This window comes from Heterocephalus glaber, unplaced genomic scaffold (genome assembly GCF_053883595.1).
Source record: "Heterocephalus glaber isolate CG9 unplaced genomic scaffold, H.glaber_assembly_v1.0 deba00000613, whole genome shotgun sequence".
Classification (NCBI taxonomy): domain Eukaryota; kingdom Metazoa; phylum Chordata; class Mammalia; order Rodentia; family Bathyergidae; genus Heterocephalus; species Heterocephalus glaber.
The window spans coordinates 1,521,269-1,538,791 of NW_028258152.1; the positions used below are offsets into that span (position 1 = coordinate 1,521,269).

General features: G+C 50.7%; 1 long non-coding RNA gene and 1 pseudogene across 2 annotated transcripts in view; one reads left to right on the plus strand and one right to left on the minus strand.

Moving 5' to 3' along the window:
* Positions 1 to 3,695, minus strand: part of LOC106008091 (uncharacterized) — a 94,048-nt gene extending 90,353 nt beyond the window's left edge. For both annotated transcript variants that reach the window (XR_015449069.1, XR_002390725.2), the window contains exons 1-2: positions 3,627 to 3,695; positions 1,845 to 1,972 (exon numbers count right to left, since the gene is read on the minus strand). This is a non-coding gene — a long non-coding RNA (uncharacterized LOC106008091). The remainder of the gene's footprint in view (positions 1 to 1,844; positions 1,973 to 3,626) is intronic.
* Positions 3,696 to 11,775: 8,080 nt separating this feature from the next.
* LOC101721605 (spartin pseudogene) lies at positions 11,776 to 16,657 on the plus strand (annotated as a pseudogene).
* Positions 16,658 to 17,523: the final 866 nt, after the last annotated feature.

Sequence of the window (17,523 nt, forward strand, 5' to 3'; positions counted from 1 at the left end):
GATGCTCCAACCGTTACCTTCTAACCTTGTGCTCGCAGGACACTGAGATTTCAGCAACAAGTGACTGGGTCGGGGGAACCAAAGCCCCTGTCCTTCCCTGAGTCGCACACCCGCTCACCTGTCTTACTCTCCGCATCAGCACCTGCCACTCCTCAGAGGGACCACAGTGCCCACCCACCCTGCCTTCTGGAAGCTTCAGCCCAGGCCGCTTCCCCTCTGCACAGTCCTGACAGGACAGCGACCAGGGTCCCGGGAGCAGGGCCTCTATACTCAATCACATGAGTACACACAGGTCTATATTTTTCCAGAAAGAAGGGCTTGACCTCCCAGATCACCTGGCAATGTGATGCACACGATGTGTTCTCCCAAACCCACAGCAGTTCGTGACTGGAGGGTGGGTTACCTGATCAGGGAACACGGAGAGGAAGCTGCCATCACTCGAGATGCTGTCCTCTCTCCAGCTCAATTTCCACCCACAGGAAGTTACACATACGACACATGCCCAGGAGGCAAGATCTGAACGACTCCAAAGCTATTGCTCTGGTGCCCTTGATCGGCTAAGGAACAGTTTTCCTGTGACAGTTACAGGACAGGTGTGTGTTCATTCCCCACACAATTTCTTAGGGTCTACATGTTCAAAAAAATACATTAACAAAGAACAATCTAAACACTGCTGGGTTAGTGGGAAGGGGGTGTCTGACTGCGGATGCAGTCGGGTTGGCAGCTTGCTGGGAAGGCAAACAGGCCAAGGGCCCCGCCCTGAAGGCCCTGACTGGTGCTACCCATGTCCCGCCACGGCCCCTCCTGGACCACACATTGTATTCAGAAAACACCTCAGGAAATCCATTCGGTCTATGGCAACAAACTAGACAAGGGGCCAATAAGATGCTTCCTAACTCTGAGGCCTGACAGTCTGAGGTAACATCGACCATGGGGGAAGCTGGGAAGATCTGAGGGCTGTGAGCCTCCTACTCCTCTGCCCAGTCTGTTCTTTTTTTGTTTTTGTCTATTTGGGTACTGGGGATGGAACTCGGGACCTTACACTTGTAAGGCAGGTGGTGGAACCACTGAGCGAAATCCCGAGCCCCTGCCCAGCCTGTTCTTTAAGGGGTTTTCAGGGAAAAACAAATTTACCCCATGCTTGGGACTCAGAAACGACCTGGGAGGGGCCAGGGATGCACTTAGGCCTGTGATTCACTTCTCTCTCGAGAAAGACACCATGAAAAGCTGAGGGGAAAGTGAGAGGATTCAAACTGCAAGGAAGCAGACAGGGGAGAGGAGACATGAGGAAAGGAAGCGGCCCGGCCTCCAGCCCCCAGGCCACACCAGCCGTCAGTGTACAGTGTACAGGCGCCAGGCCCGCTGAGGCCCAGGGAAGGACGCAGACCCCACGTGTGGGGTCAGGGTGGTTTGGGTGCTCCAAGCCCCCGGCGCCTGCGAATTCGCTTTTCTGGGACTTCCTGGCAACTAAACAACCTGAGGCATGAAGCTGGCTGAGTGGAGAGCATGCAGGTGGCTGAAGAACAGGAGTACATGCAGGAGGGCTGGGGCAGCGAGGGTGGCTCACTGGGGCGGGGGGGGGGCAACTCAGGGATCGGAGGGCGCCGGGCCCCAGGATCCACCTCCCCCTAACTGCAGCTGCAGTCCAGGCCTTCTCTCTACCTCCCTCTCATGCACACGGCGCTACACTCTGAGCCCCCTTCTCCGGGCAGGTTAGACAGGCAGCTAAGCTTAGAAACTGTCAGAGGGCCATAGTCCCAGCACTCTGGCAGGCTGAGGCAGGAGGAGCACAGATCCAAGCACACACCCCATGAAACCCACCTGAATCCCTCTGCCCAGCTGACCTGTTGTCTTTGATGCTCTGTAGCGCCAGGTGCAGCCAGTGAGCCTGCTGACTTGGAAGCCAGTCCTCCCTCCACAAGGGCCCAGGCCTCCCCATTTCCTGCTCGGGCTTCTCACTTTCACCCTTTTCCTGTGAGAGAGAAGTTTGTTTTTCATAACTGTCATTGTGGGTGGCTCAAGTGTCTCAGGAAAAATAAACAAAACGAAATCTCTCACATTTTTTCCTACTGTAAACATTTTGTCCCCCAAAGGTGGATGAGCTTAGAGTATACTTTTCCCCAAAGATAATTATATCTTTAAGAAAACGGCCACACTGTACCTGAATTCTCGATGCCCGGGGAGTGGTCTGCTTTCCGGGGACCACACTCACTGCACATTGCCCAGTGTGCCCCCAGTCCGGTGTCCAGAGCCACCTGTGCCCCTCCCTCCAGGGGCCGACATGGAAGCTGCTCCGGGCACGTGCGAGGGCCCCAGTGTGGGTGGCTCAGGTGGAACACAATGCCCTCTTTCATGGCAGGCAGGTGTGTCATTGCGACACGAGTGAGAAGAGGTTGTTCTGCGGATGGCAGGAAATATGTTTCCAGAGGAAGGAGCCCATGGAGGGTGAGAGCCAGCTGGGGCACTCCAGCACCTTGGAGCCCCTTGGGAAACACTGCAAGACCTCCTCTGAGGAGCAGGGGCAGCTGCCCCGACCCCCACAGTGTACCAGTCACCAAGGGCCACCTTTTGAAGCCCCCAGACCTCCCCACAGCCCTGCTCCTGAGGAGTCACAGCAGGGCCTTTCCCACCTCCTTCATAAATCCTCTCCACTCACCACCCACATAGGAGTGAACTGCTCCTCTTAAGGAGTCAGGGCCAGGCATGGTGGTGCACGCCTGTAATGCCAGGACTCCAGAGGCTGAGGCAGGAGGATCACAAGTTCTAGCCCAGCCTGGGGAATTTAGCAACTTAGTGAGACCCTGTCTCAAAATTTTACAAAAAGGGCTGAGGGTATAGCTCAGTGCAAAGGAACTGGATTCAATTCCCAGTACTAGAAGAAAAAAAATAATAAGCCTGTAATCCTATCAATGGAGAAGCAGAGGTAGGAGGACCACAGTTCCAGGTAGGTACTATCAAAATATACGGTGAATGTTTAAATTTTAAAATGTATGAGTACATGATGCATTGCTATCCGTTCTATCAATATCTAGCAATATCACTGGTATCAAAATATGCCAATGCACTTATCCCATTGTTCCTGTCATTTTCTGAAGCAGTTCTAGAAGTCCTCTTTTGTGAGTGGCTTTATGAAGTGTGATAAAAAATACGGTGAATGCTGCTGAGTGCCATCCAATGGAAATGCAGGCTGGTAAAGACAATGTAGTGGGTCTTCATCCCCCTCGTTCACTGGATTTACCGCGGGCACCATGTGACTTCCACTCTTCCTCATCGTCAAAATGACCATGAACAAGGTAAATGCTTTGAATCCATTCAGGACCTCAAGGTAGACCCGCAATTAAAGACATGCACGAAAGAGGACTTCAGAACTTCTTCAAAGAAAGAAGGAAGAATGCTGAGTGCATTTGAAATGAGGAGGAACATTTTGGGAGAGATTAACGGCGATGTGTCTTTTTTATTCATTTAAACGTTCACCATGTTCTTTGATCACACTTCACACACAGCGAGACCCTGTCCCCTGCCCCAACTGAGCACGCTGCTACACTTTGGCATTTGCCACATCTGCCATATTATTTCTACGTCATGTGGCCATTTCTCCGTCGACTTGTCTCTCCTTACTGACTTACTTCTCTGGGGGTTGGCTTCACGGACCCTCCTCTCGGCCGCGTCAGCACCTCGCACATGCGCACTCGGGGAGGGGCGAGGGGACCGGAAGAAGGCCCTCGGAGCTCTGCGCGTGCGCACCGCAGGTCTTTCTGCTCGGTACTTTCGAGTCTGAATGTAGACAAAGAAGTCGGGTTTGGGCTGCTCAGCTTTGTGCTCCTACAAATGTTGGAAATAACCTGGAGATGGCCTCTGTTTCCAGGGCCTCCTGCCCATGTGTACCATGCTGCCCACAGAGCCAGGGACTCCCAGCAGCCCTTCAGCAGATAGGGTCTTGCCCTGCTGAGGCCCTCAGAGCACCGAATAGGGGTGACGGGGCTGCCCCAAATCTAGATTGTGTGGAATCCGAAACTCATTCCACGTAGGGGACCCTTTAAGGGGAAGAATACAAAACTGTAAACACAGGGATGCGAGCCCTTGGAAGGAGGGCACGCAAGGGGTTTGAACACTAGGCTTCCTGAGCATCACAGGAAATGAACCTTGGTGTGTCCTAACGGAAGCAGCAGGGAGCATGAACGAGTCTCTGGGAGCTGCCAGTGACATTTCTTCTCTCAGGGTTTGGAGGCCGGAAGTCTGAAATCAAGGTGTAGCAGGGCCAGGCCGCCATGGAGACCAGTGGAGAATCCTTTTCTCTTCCGTGCTCCTGTTGGCTGCCTCTTGGTCTTGGGGCTTTCTCGCTGTAATTCGTGACTCTGGTCTGCCTTTGCCTCTGCCCTGGTCGTCACATGCTGTTCTTCTGTCCGTGTCCTCAAATGCCATCTTATAAGGACAGCAGTCTCTGTGGGTCTGGGGCTCCCCTTCTTCGATTGTTAATAGTTAAGTTGTTCTTAACTAACGGTATCTGCAGCTACCCTGCTCTCAGTAAGGTCACATTCTGAGCTGCTGGTGAAGGACTTTGACAGGCCTTTGGGGCCATTGCAAGTGGTGGAAGGGGAGGGGCAGAGCAGCAATGGGAGAAGTAGAGGGAGCCATTGTGGGCCCTTGGGGTTGGGAGATTCCTGGGGGTTCTCTCCTGGGCTGCCTGGGTGGGAACACCTCCCACCTCTCCTCCAGAGCACTCAGAGAAAACGGAAGCTCCCCGAGCCCCTGCCAGCCCGGCCCTGCTGCTCCACTGATGCTGTAGGTATCAGTGCCACAGACTCGCAGTATCACCTCTCTCAGTCCGAGGAACCTTGGCAGTCCCACCTAGAACCATGAAGCCGTCCCTGAAGTAGGGGCTTGTGAATGTGGGTAGACGTGGGCTGCAGAGACCACAGAATGTGGCACCTAGACATGCTTGTCCCTGACACCCTGTGGCTGGACACAGGGAGGAATAATTTGCCCGAGGAAGAGCATGGTGGTGCACCTTAAGCTGTGGAACCCTCCAGGTTGCCTACTGGATGCAGCCATGGCTACAGCTGCAGGTCATCAGGGCTAGACTGCATCACTGTTGATGGCTTTCTTTCCTCTAAGAGATTTGCCTCTTAAGCATGTTTTGCTTAATCTCCAGAATGCATTTGCATTCCCTGAGCACACAGGGTAGGAGCAGCCCAAAGCGTCCTGGGTGGCAGGGAGAAGCCAGGCAGGGATTAGAAACAGACAGATCATCACAAAATGGGCAACCTACATTCAAGAAGGCTGGGCCTGCCTGGCAGGGTCGGCTGTGGGCTGGCTGGGTTGCCTCTGTGTTGTAATTAGCTGAGTCCCAGAGACGCAGAACCAGTCTCATTGAATCCTGCTCCGGTGGAATACGCCCAGCACAAAAATGCTCGCAAGCAGGGTTTGTCCACACCACTCCAGCAGGCCCTGAAGAAGCAGTGGGGCTGGCGGATGTCACGCTGGGTGGAAGTCACCCATGGAGCCATGTGGGGCACTGGCTATTTCTTGCTGGCCCTGTGACACTGCAGAGGAGCATCCTCCTAGTCACACTGTCCAGGGCAGGAAGGGGTTCTGGCTCTAGGAGCGTCGTGGTTATTTGGATTCTGGATTAAGAAGCAACATCGAAATGGAGACTTGATAGCACTTGTGTCTGAGGGCTGTGTGGCCAACCAGTTGTGTTAGGAGCGTGTCTGAGCCTGTGAGGCAGGCGAGGTAGGCTCTGTGCTGCCCGACCCACCCACACTGACCCACGGGCAGGAGGAGGGTGCTGCGTAAGACCCTCTGTGACTTTGGCCTTGGTGTCCCCCTCGGGCTCAGGGGCTCCTCACTGAAAGATTCCAAATGTCCTCCCCTGCCTCTTGAGTTGCACACACCTAAGTCTTGCGTTTCTGTGAGTAGGAGTTCCTCTGCCCTTCAGCTGAGCTGCTGTCTGTCAGAGAGCAAGGCCGTCCTACAGAGCCCACACCCACAGGAACCTCCTGAAGTCCCCAGCAAGGACCTGCTGCCTTATCCCATTGTTCTTGTCACTTTCTGAAGCGATTCTGGAAATCCTGTCTTTGAGTGTCTTCACAAGGTGTGACTGAAACATGTCTGGTGAATGCAGCTGCAGAGCGCCATCCCACAGAAAGGCAGCTCATAAAAACCTGACTCTGGGTCCTCGTCAACATTATTCACTGGATCTGGCCCTGTGCAACTTCTGGCTCCTCCCAAAGTCAAGATGACCATGAAATGGCATGTCTTGAATTGATTCTGGACATGGAGGTGGCCTCAACAGTGCAACTGAAGACACTCACGAAAGAGGACTTCCAGAAGTGCTTCAGAAAGTGACAAGAGCCACAGGATAAGTATGTTCGAAGCCAGCGTAAGTATTTTGAGGGAGATTCATGGCAATGTGTCTTTTACTGAAATCACTTTTAAAACTTTAACATTCACTGTATGTTTCAATCACGCCTTACAGTGCCCAGCACAGAGAAGGCCTGAAATAGAAGTTTTTAGTTTAATGCACATTGAATAAATAAATGACCTATTAAAATGAGAGATGTAGAGGGGCATGTCAGTGCACACGTATAATCTCAGCACTCAGGAGGCTGAGGCAGGAGGATTGCTACAAATTCAAGTCCAGCCTGGCCGACACAGTGAGTTCAAGGCCAGCCTGGTCTAAATAACAAGATTCTGTCTCAACACTTGCCCTGCAAATAAATAAAATGAGAGGCCACACTGCCCAGGAAGTGGGGCTCAGGCTGCGAACAGCCATCGTCCTGAAGGGCCCGGGGTTATTTCCACAGGACACAGCATGATCCTGCCTCGGAAGTCACAGCACAAGCTGTCAGGGAGAGGCCTGCAGCCCAGGGTAAGGCAAGTGTGTGAATGCACACTCCGCTCTGCCAGTGGGGCCCTTTTGGGTGTGTTTCACGCTCAGGAGAAGGATTAGAGAAAGTCAACATCTCCTCCCTCCCGGTACCCTGGACTCCCAGCCAACCGCACGGACAGGCTTTCCACCCAGGCATCTTGGTTTCCCGGAAAAAACTTTCCAGCAGCACCGCTGCCCGTGGGGGCCCATCTCCACTCCCGAACACAGGCGTATGTGCCACCCACGGGCCCACTGCCTGCCAAGACGGCTTCCAGCTGCCGCAGACGGCAAGGCAGGCGCAGCCCTGTGGTCTTGGAGCTCGTCTCCCCCAGCAAGGGAGAGCGACAGAGCTCGCACTCTGCAGGCCCCGAGAACACACTTCTGTGGACAGCGCCCGTGGGGCAGCATCTTCCACGGCCCGACGATCTAAGTCCGCACTCAGGGAGCTGCTGCTCCCGGCCTCACCCCTTTCTGACCTTAGCTCTTTGTATTCATGAAATCTAGACACATGCTGTTCTCTTCCTTGAACAACAGGGACTGAGTTTGTTTTTTTAAGTATTCCGGTAGGTTTAATAGTGGCCACCCAAGGACATCAAATCCCTATCCATAGAAATTGTAAATGTTTCCTTACTGGGCGAAAAGGTCCTTGCCCATGTGGCTGAGTGAAGGGTTTAGAAGTACAGTTACCTGGTCCATCCAACAGGCCCTCCAGGCCAACACAAGTGTCCTTGTAAGAGAAAAGCACAGGGACTTTTTGAGAGACACCCAGAAGAGGGTGTAACATGAGCAAAGAGACAGAGATGGGAGTGATGTGGCCACAAGCCAAGGAACACCTGGACCACCAGACTCAGGGAGGCGCCAAGAACAATGGCTCTGCCAACAGCCCCGTTCAGACTTCCACTTCCACCATGGCAGAGAGTAAGAGCCAGTTGTTGAAGCCTCTGAGCTGGAGGTGCATTGATACAGCTGCCCCAGCAAGTCAATATAATGGTGGGCTGGCAAGGGGAAGATACCAGGCAGGGCCACTTCCTGAACTCTGTCTAATAAAAACAATCCAGGGGACTGAACCCAGGGCCTCAGACATGCCAGGGAAGCACTGTACCACTAAGCTACAGCCTCAGCCCTGGAATGTTTTTAAAACTAACAATGGATAGTCGAGTGGGACAAAGCTCTGTGGTGCATGTGACTGGCTGATAAGGACCATGGAGGGTCACTATTCAACAGGACTAACCGAGCTATTCTAGGGCCAGCCGGAGCCTCCGGAAGCCACAGTGGCCCCAGACTGAGCACTCCCCAAGGCTGGGCACAGATTCAGCCCATCCTGGTCTCAGCAGGTGTCTCTGTGGCCAGCTTTGATTCTGGCCCAGTCTGCGCACACGGCAAAATGTCCAAGGTGAGGGGAACATGTTCTGATAGGTGATGGTAGATAAGCATGATGAAATATCACTGGACTATTGTCAAAAAATGATCAGGAAAGCAGTGTCGAAACACGGAAAAAATGTCTCACAGCAGAAACGCCTAGGTGACCTTGTGGAGAAAGATCTCATGAATTGTGGCAGAGCAACACAATGGAATGTTATAGTCATCATTTAAAAAGGCCGGTTAGGAAAGGTATGCCAAGAGCTGGAAAAAATATTGGGTATTGCCATAAGTTAAAATAGCTGATTACAGACTGTATGTGAGCGGACTGTAAAAGGTCTCTTATTTCTCAAATCTTGTACAGTGAAGATTTATGTTTATCATTTGTAATTGGGCATAGTGGTGTATACATCTAATCCCAGCACTCTGGGAGGCTGAGGCAGGAAGATTGAAAGTTCCAGCCCAGCCTGGGCAACTTAGTGAGATTTTGTCTCAAAATAAAAAAATAACAGGGCCGGGGATTTTGCTCAGTGGTTCCGGCGCCTGCCTCAAAAGCGCAAGGTCCCGAGTTCGATCCCTGGTACCAAAATAAATAAATAAATAAATAAATAAAAACAAAAAATAACAAAAGGACTGAGGATGTAGCTCACTGGGGAGGCCCTGGGCACAGTACCCAGCACCACACACACACACACACACACACACACACACACGCAATAGGAATGCATATGAATAGAAACTGATGTGCAAAATTGTTTGAGTTTGGTGAGACACGTGATCGAAACTTAAATTTTTCATTAAGATTATTGTAGGGTTTTTTTGGTAAATGAACAAAGTTTTGAAAATATATTACGTTTCAAAATTAAGAGGACCAGCAGAGAAATAAGTGTTTCCTGAGTGCCCTCTAGCACTGTCCTGATGGTAATGGGCGAAGCAGCTGGCTGTGACACCAGCCCTGTCCCCTCCATCCCCTCGGGGCGTCTGCAGGGACGGCTGCCCGGATCCCTCTCCTTCCTGTTACCTCCTCCGACTGAGAGCAGGCTGTTGGGCTCCTTCAGGCGGGGCTGGCCCGGTGAGCAGTGGTAGAGGCGACCTGTGAGTTCTGGGCCTGGCTACTGTTTTTGCCCCATTGAAGCCAAATGCCGTGAAAACGAGGGGGAGGGGAGGGAGAGGGTATCAACTCAGCCAGCACCCAGCTGTTCCGTCCACCCAGCGGAGGCGCCAGAGTCGGACCACCCGGCGGAGGCCCAGGCCCAGGCTGTGGAACAGATAAGCCGTCTTCTAGTTGCGAATCGTGCTTGCTGTTGTTTGAAGCCACTCAGTTTGGGACGTATTTGTAGCACAGCAATAGGTGATGAAGCAACCCTCCTGCTGGACGGAAGGACTCTCCGGCCAGGGCTGTCTGCTCTGGCCTCGCAACCCCTGCCTCGCACAGGGCCAGCACTGTCTACCCGCGGCCATGCGGACTGGGTGGCAGGCGGAGTGAGGCGGCACAGCGCGGGGACAGCGAAAGGCTGCGGAGCGCGTTATCCTCCCTCCGCAAGCACTGGCTCACCGAGGTCACCCGCGGCCATGAGAGGTTCAGATCCGGCAGCCGAGCCGGGCACGCAGCCGTTTTTTTGTGTTAAATAACACGACGAAGATTAAGCAGGAGTCTGAACGCTGGCTCCTGGCAGGCCCCTTCCTGAGTAAGCAGAGAGCCAGGACCGGGTAATTAGCAGGCCCCGGCCTGTGGCTGGGCTGTTCGGGCCGTGGGAGTCTGAGCCTGGCTTCAGCAGCAAATCTGCACACGGCGGGGCAGGCTGGGCTCCCCAGAGCGCCCCAGCCCCGTGCCTCTGGCGTCCAGTCTCCCAGGGGCGGATGCGACTTCCGGAAGCGGAGAAACCCTCCCTGCCCTGGCTTCTGTCTTAACTAGGCAGTGCCAAAACAATTTTGACGAATTTTGACGAATCGAGCTAGGCAGGCCCAGGCCCCATCTTCCCTGCCTCCATCTGCCTGACCTGTAGGCAAAGAAGGTTTTGCACATTTTTCAATGGTTGAAAAAAATACTATTTTTGACAGGTGAAAATTATATGGAATTTCAATTTTAGTGCCCAGAAATAAAATGTCATTGCAACACATCCACTTCCATTTGTTTAATTATTTGTATACAATGACAGAGTGACAAAAACCATGTGGTCTGAAAACCAAAAATATTTACCTCGTGGCTTTTTACAGAAAATGATAGATAATACTTCACGTATTGACATGATCTTAGCCTATTTTCTCTGTAATTAAAAACAACTCAAACTACGATGGAATCGGCAGGCCCCTGTGTAGACAGACGATAACCTTATAGGACATAGTGACTGCGTTCGCTGTGGGGAATTGGCGCCTGCACATAACACATTTCAATCCTTTTTCCTCTACTCCTCTACCTCGGTTTTAAAAGATTTGTCTGGGCTGGGGATTTAGCTCAGTGGTTCCGCAGCCTGCCTCGCAAGCACAAGGACCCAAGTTCGATCCCCAGTACCAAAAAAAAAAAAAAAATTGCCAGCATCAGATTCATTTATTTATGTCTTTATCAAGTTGATTATCATAAATACGGATTTAACATTCAGACTAACAAGGCAAAAAACATATAAAACACATAAGACAACTACACTAAATCAAGGCTCACTTCTAGATATATTTTCCATGCTGGATTACATTAACTTTTTTCTCTCTGTTTCTCTTCCTATTATTTTGCACTTTATTTACATACTGGGTTTCTCTTCTATAAGAGGACCCATGCGATATTGAAGCTCCTGTGCCTGACTTTCTTCACTTGACATGTTGGTCTCGAGGAGGATGCACCCAGTTTTGGAAAACACACTTCCAACCCTTCGGTGTAGTGTGTCCTTTTGTTTTTAATTATTTTTTTTGGTAGTGTGTTTTCTGAACCAGTCCTAATCATAAGGAATCATAAGGAATCTTTCATTAGCCCTCAGTCCCCCAGTGAGCAATTAAAATGAAAACAAACAAAAGTCTAAACTGAGTTATAGGAAGAAACCAAGGGTGAGGCTAATTATGAGCTTCTGACCCACTGGATCTTTTAAAAGAATTTAAATTATTTTCAGCGCTGGTGTTGGACTCGGGGCTGCAGCCCTGCCCGAGGCTGCGGATTTTGTGCGCCCTGCAGGGCAGGCCAAGGGCCTGATGGGAAGGAGCTGGCCCAGCTGGGTTTTGGCAGCAGGGCGGCTTCTGCTGAAGCCCAGGTCCTCTCAGCTTCTAGCACGCGCTGCCCCCGCCCAGGACTGCCGGGGCGCCAGAGAGTGGGTCCGGAACGCCTGCTCCTGCTCGGCCCGGGTGGCCAGGGGAGCCGGAGTGCACTGCATGGGGCCTCTCCTTCCACAAGGCGGACCTGGCGGCCAGGCCCCTCAGCTGCCGCTACAGCGCCTCGCTTTCCATTGGCTGCATGCGAATGGCCCCTCTCCTCCGGATTTCCCAGCAGCTCAAGTGCTCTGGGGAGCCGAGGTGAACTGTTCCCGCTGCTGTTGTCACCCTTCTGGTGCAAGGGGCTCTCAGGAGCCAGGAGCCTGGGTTCGAGTCAGCTGATGACAGTTTGGCTGGGTGATGGACCCGTCTGCCGGGCAGGTGAACGCTTACCCCGCACCACCTGGGTCTGTTCTGAGGCCTAAGTGAGATGGGGGCAAAGGGAGAAGGCACTGTGCCCCGAGCCACACTCCCAGCCCTCGATGCTCAGTGGGCTCTTCTGGAAGAGAAGGAAGGGCAGGGCCCGCCTTTCTCCCCTCCTTCCAAAACATGGAGCTGAGCCTAACGCGAACGTCCCACAGAGCTCAATGCGAAGCAAACGGCTCCCAGGAGCCACAGCTGCCCTTTCTAATTTGTTAGCCAACTTTTCTGAGAAAATTTCTGCAATGGACCCTGCCCCATGCTAGATCTGGGTGGATGGACAACCCTTGGTGTACAGATGTGGAAACTGAGGCAGGGAGGATTTCAAGAATTGGGTGGCAGCACTGCCACATCAAGCTCCGCCTGCTCTTCTCTTTATAACGCATGGGTCTGGTGCACCTGTAAGAAAGACGGTCACGGGTTTCCCGCTGCCCGGGGCCCTCCAGGGGGCTTGGGTGGGGGGCGGATCACCTGAGGGGGGGTGCGGGTTGCTGGGAGGGAATGGGGTGGAGCAGTCGGTGCTTCCGGGGGCGGGGTCTTGGTCCAGAACAATTAGTGTCCCTCACGCCTTAGCCCTCACTCTACTCCTCCAGCCCCTCAGCCACCCCTGACCTGCGGTGGGCCTCGGGAAGTGACACCCCCCCTCCACCCCCACTCCGCTCCTGGTTTCTTCTCAGCCTCCAGCGCCGTCCCCCAAGCGCCGGCCTGGCCGCTTCCAGGAGGTCGCAGCAGGCTCCCGCCCGACAGCCCCGAGGTGCGGAGCAGCTGAGCGGTTTGGGTGCCAAGAGCCACAACCCAGTCCCAGACTGCTTTCTCTGCGCCTTGTGCCCGCTGGGTAGCAAACCGCTCCCACTGAATCCCCTCCCTCAGCCCAAGCTGTTTTTTGTTTTTGTTTGTTTGTAGTGCTGGACAAGAACTCAGGGCCTTTGCTCTTTGCCTCGGGCCTTTTTGAAACAGGCTCTTGCTAAGTCACTAAACTGCCCAGACTGGGTTCAAACTTGCAATCCTCCTGCCTCAGCCTCCCAGAAGGCTGGGGTTACAGGCGTGCAGCAACACGCCTGGCGTCCAGGCTGTTTTGAAACAGCATCTCCTCTAACAGATAGGTCTGAGGAACCTAGGATAGTGTTTCCCAGAGTTTGTTCCTATAAATATTTTCCCTCTCTGATGCCTAATGGGAAATAAGGGTCCTAAAGTCAAATCAAATTGTCATGCACTGATTTAATTGATAGTGAAAGCTCTGAAAAGGCCAGAAGCCCAGAAAACATCTAGAGCAGGTGTATTTGTTTGCTAGGAATACCAAAGAACTGTTGGTTTAACAACAGAAATTTAGGGCTTGGGGTGGAGTCCAAGGCCCTAGGTTTGATCTCCAGCCCCTCTAAAAAAGCCTGGTGTGGTAGCATCTGTCTGTAGGCTCAGTTTTTGAGAGGTCGAGGCAGGAGGGTCTCTTAATCCTAGGAGTTGGCAACACAGCGACAACCACAGTTTAAAAAACACCAAAACACTAAAAAGCCAGAAATACATTGTTTCCCTGTTCTGGAGGCTGGAAGTCTGAGAGCAGGTGACTGTGGGGTTGATTTCTTTTCCTTTCTGAAGCTTTGCTGGCAGCCCCTGGCCTTTCTTGACTTACAAAGTCTCATTCTGATCGCTGCTCCTTCTCCGCATGGCTCTTCCCGTTAGGTCGCTGTCCAAACGTCTGCTTTTTATAAGGACACCAGGAGCATCGGATTAGGGATCACTGCTCCCAAATGAGCTCGTCTTAACCAACTTCTCTGTGGCAACTTTATTTCCAAATAAGGTTGAGCTCTGAGGCTCTGGGATGAGGACTTTTGAACAAATGGAATGCAAGCCTCAGGCCCAGGATTTCCCACTCTTCCTTTAGACTTTCTGGGGTTCAGAAGGGTTGGATGACGCTTGATATGTCCTCATGGCAGCCAGAACTCACTTCCCCAGTGTGTCACCAGTGGGCCTGACACCTGTGAGGTGCGCTGTAGCAATGGGGCTGCAGCCACCAGCAGGGGCAGCCAGAGGGTCAGCTCCCAGGAGAGGGGGGCCCCAAGCGTCCAAGACAGGGCAGCCTGCGTCTCTGACCTTGCTCCTTTTTCTTCCTGGTGCCAAACGGTAGCAGAAGGTGCCCTGCATCTCGTGACACCTTCCAGAGTGAGCTGCAGGAGGGTCGTGGGGACGTGGAACTGGCCAAGGGAGCCGACTGACCTGGTCACCACCAGGCTTCTCTCCTCTCCCCGAGCACGCTGGTACGAGCAAGGCTGCCTCGGGGAAGAAAAGCCTGGCTAGAGCTCTCTCTTCTGACTATCCCAAGGAGCAGGGGGAATAGAAGGCTCTGATTAAAACTGTTTGCCCAGCTGGCCCTCAACAAATCACCAAATCTGACGGGAGCATCTTATTAACCAGAGCCTGGCTCCAGCGCTGCAGTAGGAGGCTATCCTGAGAGATTATTGGCACAAAGAGTCACATCAAAGGGGACCTGAGAGGGGTGAAATTTAGATGAGCCTGGAGAATCGGCAAGGCCAGAGAAGAAGAGGGGAACCGGCCGGAGTGTGAGCCCGTGGGGCAGCCCTGGCGCTGAAGCCACGGCTCCTCAGCGTCATGGCAGGGCTGGGGACTTTGGGGCAGCACCGGAGCCAGCCAAGTCTGGAAGGGACAGAAATGGAGCAAAAGTCACAAAATGGAGAAGCTGCTGAAATTAAGATTATCAGGGAAGCATACAAGAATGCTTTTTTATTTGTTGATAAAGGTTTGAATACAGATGAATTAGGTCAGAAGGAAGAAGCAAAGAACTACTATAAGTAAGGAATAGAACACCTGCTCAGGGGAATCAGCATTATATCCACAGAGCCTCAACACACAAGCCCTGCATGGGAATCTGCTACAGATGCAACAGAAAATGAAAGAAACACTATCGAATGTATGCACCAGGTTAGAAATTCTAGAGAAAAGTCTTGCCACTTCCCTATGGAATGATCTTCGGGAGATACCCAAGTTACATCCAGAATTTCCACTAAAGACACATGTGAAAAGTCACCAGGGCCTCAGCCCTCTACTTCACCTCTGCAGCATGCTGAACTAAATGGAAACGCTGCAACTACAAGTTCAGGGCCTGTTGCTGCACCTTCTTCCCTGGCCTTACCATCTCCATGCTGCCCAGCAGAAGCTCCTCCTGCTTACACTCCTCAGGCTGTTGAGGGTCACTACACTGTGTCTTCTGGAAGAGATTCCGGGGAAATGTCATCAGTTGAAGAAGATTTCTATAGGACTCATTCTCAGCCACCTCCTCTCGAGACCTTAGGGATGGATGCAGATGAATTGATTTCGATACCAAATGGAGTACAGATTTATTTTTTTGGAAATCCTGCCGGGGAGGTGAGTGCACCTTCATATCCTGGGTACCTTCGAATTGTGAGGTTCTTGGATGATTCCCTTGATACAGTTCTAAACTGTCCTCCTGGGTTTCTTCAGGTTTGTGACTGGTTGTATCCTCTGGTTCCTGATAGATCTCCGGTTCTCAAATGTTCTGAGGGAGCCTACATGTTTTCTGATACAATCTTACAAGCAGCAGGATGCTTTGTGGGCTTGGTCTTTCCTCTGAGCTACCAGAAGATGACAAGAGAACTCTGAGGATTTGTTAAGACAAATGTCTGACCTTCGACTCCAGGCCAACTGGAACAGAGCAGAAGGAGAAAATGAATTTCAAATCCCTGAAAGACCAAGATACTCCTCTGACCAAGTGAAAGCAGCCTCTGGTAGTGATGTGAGTCAGTTAGACCCTTCATTAGGCCAAGGCAACAAGGACGTGCATCATAAAGGAAAATATAAGAGAAAGACTAAAGATACTTCAAATGAAGACATTAATCTGAGTCACATGGTACCCTGTGAACCAGTTTCAGAAGAAAAAGCTAAAGAATTACCTGAGTGGAGTGAGAAAGTGGCTCAAAACATTTTGTCAGGTGCTTCCTGGGTGAGTTGGGGCTTAGTCAAAAGTGCTGAATTTACTGGTAAAGCAATCCAAAAAGGTGCTTCTAACCTCTGACAATGGATTCAGCCAGAGGAAAAACCAGTGGAAGTTAGTCTGGCTGTCAGCAAGGGACTTTATATAGCCAAGCAGGCTACAGGAGGAGCAGCTGAAGTCAGCCAGTTCCTGGTTGATGGAGTTTGCACTGTAGCGAATTGTGTTGCAAAACAATTAGCTCCCACATTAAGAAGCATGGAAGCAAACTCGTTCCAGAATCTCTTAAAGGAGACAAAGATGGAAAGTCTACCCTGGATGGTGCTATGGTTATTGCAGCAAGTAGTGTTCAAGGATTTTCACCTGTCTGGCAGGGATTGGAATGTGCAGCTAAATGCCTTGTTGACAATGTTTCAGCGGAAACCATACAGACTGTCAGATACAAACATGGGCATAATGCAGGAGAAGCTACACACCATGCAGCGGATTCTGCCATCAGTGTTGGCGTAACTGCCTAGAATATTGACAACACTGGTATCAAAACAATGGTGAAGAAAACTGCAAAGCAAACAGGAGAAAAACTCCTTGAGGACTATCAAATAACTGATAATTCTCAGAAGGAAGGTGAAGAAGGAATGTCAAATGCAAAAACGAGAAGACAGAAGGATGAGAAGAAAGAAGCAAAGAAGAAAGATAAATGATGAAAGTGCCGGGAATTACCTATACCAAAGCCTTACCAAATGGAGGAAATAAGCAAATACGGAATTCTCCACAGATTAACTACTATTTTTTGAATGTATTCATTCCTATCAAATGACCGCCATAAGTGTTCTGGCATGTATTCCATTTACAAGGAAAACAATCAGCATTCTTGCATCTAGCCTTTAGAAATAATGAAGTTATATTCTCAGTAAGTTTATTTTTGCCCTAAATGTGGCTAAAATATTTTTGCAGTTAAAATAAAGCTTATAATACATGAGCTATAAATCTCACTAAACCTAATGTTAATATTTTTCTATCTGCTGTCTTTCAGAAAGAAAAGTAGGAAATTATATATTTACATAAAATCTGGTATTTAGTAACCTTAGCTCTATTTATACTGGGAAAGAATGACCTCTAAAATACTGTATTTTCTTTTTGCACTGTGGATCTCTTTAGGTGCTTGTCTGAATTTTCAATGTGTGAGCTAAATAAAAACAATCTAAAAGAATTCTTAGATTCCATTTTCAAACAGGGAAGAGATTGATCATGAAAAATGAAAATGAGACTCTTTAAAACTATTTGGTAGCTTGCCTGTCAGGAAATGAGGTCTTTTTCATTTAAAATGAATAAAAATACATCTTTAAGTCTTTTAGATTGTGACTGGTTTTGATGTATTTACAAAACTAGTATATTTTGCAGTATTTTATTTATATATTAATTGGTATGCTTTAGGTATACAATACATTTATATTTATCATTGGGTGCTTGTACCTGTACATGATGTATCTTAGTTCTTATTTTTTCCCCATTACCTGTGCGCCTTCACCCCCTCCACCCTTCCCTATTTACATAGACTTCATTTCTATTTTTTTTCTTTTCTCATAATTTTTCCTTTCCCTTCTTTCCTCTCCCCTTCCCCTCCCGCCACCTCTCCACCCTTGGACCTTTTCCTATTTCAAATTATCAGTTTATATTT